This window comes from Sesamum indicum, linkage group LG3 (genome assembly GCF_026168435.1).
Source record: "Sesamum indicum cultivar Baizhima isolate 11 linkage group LG3, ASM2616843v1, whole genome shotgun sequence".
Taxonomy (NCBI): domain Eukaryota; kingdom Viridiplantae; phylum Streptophyta; class Magnoliopsida; order Lamiales; family Pedaliaceae; genus Sesamum; species Sesamum indicum.
This window is the reverse complement of record NC_142659.1, coordinates 7144158-7150028: the sequence shown is the minus strand read 5'-3', so window position 1 is coordinate 7150028 and position 5871 is coordinate 7144158. Positions and strand designations below refer to the sequence as shown.

Below are 5871 nucleotides of genomic sequence, written 5' to 3'. Positions count from 1 at the left end.
ACCCAAATTCAAATTCATCTTATGAAGATTCCGGTGTGCTATCGCCGGATCCCATCTCTTGTACTCTGCGGGCAAGTTTAATGGAGCCTCAGGTACATATTTAATTATTTTTCTTTTTATTTCTTGAATTTATTTTAAATTAATTTTCTTTCCTATTAAAGTTTTAAAACATATATATATTTAAATTTGAATATATTAAGAATTTTTTTCCATAATTAGGGTTCAACAAGAGATCCAACTTAATTTATTTGATAAATATTTTAAAATAAATTCATGTGGAACTCCTTGTTGAGGCAGTAGAAAGCATGCTCATTAAAACTTGTCTTTTTCTGTTTCACCTTTTCTTTTGATATATTTTCTTACCATGACCGTGCCATATCATATATAGCAACAAGGGTACAGCTTGGACAGTGCCATGTTGAGAAACTTGGTCGCTGTCTTAAGAGCGTAACCCCAGAAGGACAGGGGCAATTCTGTAAAATTCTTCATAGATTGAACCATGTCCAACATGGTTCGACTTCTCCATTCCGCCACGCCATTAAGTTGTGGTGTTCTAGGAGGATTCCATTGAGAGAGAATTCTTTTATTTGTTAAGTAATCCATGAACTCACCACTTAAATATTGCCCACCTCGATCTGACTGAAAGCCTTTGATCTATTGCTAGTTTGATATCTACTTCAAGTTTGAATTCCTTAAATATTCCAAATGCCTTAAACTTGTACCTCATGAGCTAAACATAACCATACCATGAGTGATTATAGATAAAGGTTATGAAGTATGAATATCCTCTTTTAGCTGGAGTATATAGTGGTCTACAGACGTTTGTGTGGATTAAGTCCAACAGACCAGTGACAAGCATGACAAACAAAAAAGTTTCTTGATCGTTTTTCCTTTTAGACAGGACTTGCAAGTTGACAGTTTACCCAAGTCATCTACCTCTAGACTCCTTGATTCTACCAACTTCCTTATCCTTTCTACGGATATTGACCTAACCTTGCATGCCAAATTTATTCATTTTCATGATTATCTAATTTTTGTTTGTGTTGGGCAGTTATAATCCAATTTTACTTTTGGAAACTATAAAAACCATTCATCAATGTACCAAGTAGATGAAGGTTATTATCAATCATCAAATAAAAAATATTTTTATTAATCTTAAATGCATAACCATCATTGTCTCAATAAGGAATGGAAATAATATTTTTGATCATGATTGGTACATATTAATATTTTTTAATACTATCCGAATATGATCACTAATACCTAAGTTCAGAGATCCCACCAATTCCACATCAACAACCTTGTCATCACCGAGCCTTGGATCATCTTGTCTTTACTTAGCCTTCTGCGTCTTTCCAATACCTGCAAATCATTGCAAATGTGAGCTCCATAGCTAGTATGCAATACCCAAGAAGAAGAATTACTTATCATATTTACTTCAATACAAACTTACCTGGGATGAAGAGAAGTTGTGGGTACTCCCTTTTCCAATGCCCCTTTTCACAGCAATGAATGCAAACATCATTTACCCTCGACCGCTCTGAACCGCCGTTCTTCCCTTTCCCTTTCCTCTTTCCCACTGGAGCAACAGGGGTGCTTGGAGCGCTAGTAGTGGCTGCGACAGCTTTTCCTTTTCCTTCTTCCTATTCTAGCTCCCGGCCATCTTGCCTTTCGCCTTGGAGGTTGAAGCCTCTCCTATTAGTAACATAGGTGCAGACTTATATGTCATTACCTCGTATTAGACCAACATATTAATTAACTCATGAATAGACTTTTTAAGTCAATACATGTTGTAGTTTATGATAAACGGGTCATAGGAGGGAGGAAGTGATTGGAGGAACACATCGATGTACGTCTCATTACCAAGCCAGCTTTGAGGTCTTCTGCACGAGGGATAGCATCTTGATCGATGACTTTGCATAGAAGATCCTTCAGTCATGTTTCTCCTAAAAAATATTTTTGTACCAGTATATCTAATATTCCTATCAGGAATCGTACAAATTTCGATCATGCGAAGCATTATTGTGGGAACATTTTCCAGCCTATCATATTGCTTTTGGATGTCATTAGTGTAGCACCCCCTTTGCTACAAGGGCTATACCTACCCTAAACGTCATACTTATTGTAATCCCTGTGTTTATATATATAAATGTACATAATAATTTAATCCATGTGTATACGTAACCCCAACGTCATAATAGGTATTATCAACCCACAACATTATATATATATACATATCACACACCACAAGGTGATTCGTCACAAGTAATCCGTACGCTTATATTCTCTCCGTACAAACAAAATGTGGTTTGTACTCTAACTGACAAAGAGGAGAAAACTGCATACTGGCCCGACTTGCCTGGGTATAGCGTGTGGACCTATTCTTCAACAGTTAGACACCTCAAAGTCTATTCCTGAAAAAAAATGTCAGCAGGGGAATGAGCCTGCCACTCAGTAAGCAAATAACCAGTCCTATCTATATATGCATGTCAACCATAGCCCAAACAAGATAAAGAAGCAACACGAATGGAATACAATCAATTTAATTCCAACATAATCAACTTTATTACACCACATGACTATCTCATAATAAGACAACTAACCAAACTCCATTTTTCCTAGTTTGCTTACCAGAAGGTGATATTGTGTTTTTTCCACCAACTCAATCTCACCGTTATATAAATTTAAGTGAATCCCCTTGACAGCCGGCTCATCAATCTCATTTCGCACATAGCATTTTCATTTCGCATCAAAGCTCTTTCATTGCGCACATAGCATTTTCTTTTCGCACATAGCACTTTCTTTTCGCACATAGCATTTTCAACACGTCAAGGGGTATTCACACCACAATTATATTCAATTTCCACCACTCCCTCATTTCCACATATCACCATTTTTGTAAGCAACTAGTAATGTAAAACCATATATCAATACATATATTCTAATTTTCAGACATCCACAACATAACATACAACAAACATAATATTTCAACGTATTTCCACATTCCACGTACACAATACCGTCAATCAAATCAAATCATCCATTACTCATATATTTTCAGATAAATCCACGTCAACACGAACCACAAATTCATATAACAATAAAACCACAAATACAGAAAGCATATATAGATAATACTAATTATTTACTTACCTCAATTTTATAACGTTTCTTTCTACTCAACCGCTAATTGTCAGTCCTTTCACCTCACCTCCGTATCCTATAATGAGTTATACCATATACAATTAATATATCGAGAATATCGTAATTTCTTTAAAATATAATATTAAATATTATTTGTACAATTTCTAATAATTCTTTAATATTCTATTTCTATCAAAATACAAATCTTCATTTTTCCTCTTTATTAACATACCATTTATTAAATATAATTTTCAGAATATTTCTATGAATTTCCTATCAATTTCTCGCTATTATACACTTTAATTGAACAATAATACACATAATTGCGTATTTGGTTAATAATTCCGATGGAATTATACAAATTAGCTATAGTAATATTCAAATCCAATAAATTTAATAATCTAATTAACCAAGATATCATTTTATATCCGATTTGATATTTAATTCGACACTATTTTAAATAGCCAGACTCGTAAAATACTCCGATTAAATAGTACATCACTTAGTATAAACAACATTTAATAAACGGATTAATTAAATAATATAATTATATAAATTAATAATAATTAAAATAAAAACTCACCTCCGCTGCGTACTACAGAAACCGAAAATGAAAATTGCAAATTTTGATAAGTTGTATATTTGTGAGCAAGCACATACATATATATGTAGAGGTGGGGCGGTGGGTGATGGCCCACCCCCAAATCCTTTATCCTTTCTTTTTCTTTTGTTTTCTCTTTCTTTCATATATATATGTGTGTAAATATATTATTTACTAGTATGTGTATATCATTTACATATATATATATATTATTTACTAATATATATATTATATATATGATATTATTATTACTTTATATATTTAATTAGACTTTTTCTAAAATACCCATTACGTCCCTCCTAATTTCTTAATTAATATAATTTGCTCTCAAATATTATAACGAGTTCCAATTTAACCCGTTCAAATTTTATTATATTCCAATTATGGAACATAATTTATTTACTAATTAACTAAGTTTCATAAAAATTTACCAATTAATCTCCCAATTATATATTATAATTTTCGGGGCGTCACAATTAGTTATTGAATCTAATATGATACTGCAACCTTGTCGTTGTCCTCATGCTACTTCTCGAACGTCACTCATTCTTCGGGCGAAAACCCTTCTGGTAAAGTCGCCGGGAGCGGCTTGTCCAAGACATAGCCTGGTTCTTGAAACCTTGGACAATCGTTAGATTTTGCAGCTAGTTGTTGTAGTTCGTGCCATTGAATCTATTAATCTCCATTATCAAGGTTAAGGGGTTCTTAGACATGTTCTACAATAAAGAATTAAACAGATTTCAACATATGATAGTAATATTATTGATAAGTTCAAGACATGGTCTTTTAGTCTTTAACTCTCTCACTATTTATATGAAAGCCCATCATTCTCAATTGGGATTTTGGGAAGTCGTTTCCTAGTAGGCTTGGGATCCATAAGAACAGTTTATATTGCCTGCTTTTGCGATTCACATGGAAAAAGTCCCGTGGGAGGCAATCGATGCTATTCTCATTCCATGAGATTCCCAAGATATTTTACCCAGAGTGAGTCTATGGTTATTCTAAGGTGGTCCTATGCTATTATAAAGTAATTTACCCATCAAAATGTAGATGGACCTTGTAACTTCTTCCTGGGCCTCCTTATCCTTCGACCTTCTTCTCCATGAGCTAGCTTTAACATAAAAAACCTCATAAAAAAAATTCCTATACTATTCTCATTACAATTGAAAAGAAATCCCAATCAGAAGTTTAGGGGAATGCATAAGGAGGGAGATAGCACGCCTCATATTCCAAGGTTAAAAACGAGAGGGAGAGAGAAGAAACATTACAAGGGCATACGAGCCGAACCATAAACTCAAACTTACAAGAGGTCGTAGGCTCCAAGATCATCCATCCATACATCACATAATATACATCCCATGTAATATTATACTCCAGGATATCCAATTTAACAAAAATTAATTTTACGAAGAAAACACAAGTTGGAAATTTGCAATCAAAAGGATGATCAAAAAATAGGTGCATTGGCCAATTAATTATGCAATTTTAATTTTAGAAAAAATTAAATTTTGTCCCAAAAAATTAAAACAGTTAACTAATACTGAAGAAAATTCCAGAAAATCAAATCTTTGAATTACAGGCAAAAAACATCCCAGTCGTTGGCTGTTAGCCCTATAGCACGCACTGTCGTCGTTGCCTGCGTGTGCGCTCTGATCCTTTCCTAGCATTCACGCGCGTGGCTGCATTGCAGGCTGCTCACACGCGCGCTTACTCTCTGCCAGCTTCCGCGCATGCAGGCTCCCTTGCTTGCACAAACCTGGTTGGGTGAACACTGTGCCCGAACAGCAGCAGTGCTGCTGCAATTTTTTTCCTATATTTTGCGTGTTTAACATAAAACAGTAAAAAAAAAGCATAAGTATAGAAAATTTCAGCTTTTCACATGCTTGAATCATTCAATTAATTTCAAAAATCAAACGAGCTATTTTCATCATACAAATACTAATCGAAATGCGTTAAAACATACATCAAAAGCCATGAAAGCACGTTAACATGATGTTCAAGAAAATGCATGTTAACATGGTTGTCAAGTGGTCAATGGGCTTTGTCGTGATGTTTAAGAAAATGCAAACATACGAAATGAGAACAAAAAAGTACATGCCAAAATAAGCGAATACTCATTTATTTCC

General features: G+C 34.2%; 1 long non-coding RNA gene across 2 annotated transcripts; it reads right to left on the bottom strand.

Moving 5' to 3' along the window:
* Positions 1 to 1116: 1116 nt before the first annotated feature.
* LOC148788635 (uncharacterized) lies at positions 1117 to 3805 on the bottom strand. Of its 2 annotated transcripts, none has more exons than XR_016064831.1 (5): positions 3728 to 3805; positions 3154 to 3220; positions 1788 to 2414; positions 1454 to 1695; positions 1117 to 1362 (listed from the first exon to the last, which is right to left on the bottom strand). It is a non-coding gene; the product is annotated as an uncharacterized LOC148788635 (long non-coding RNA). The 2 variants fall into 2 exon arrangements; XR_016064832.1 differs by having other exon boundaries at positions 2360 to 2414.
* Positions 3806 to 5871: the final 2066 nt, after the last annotated feature.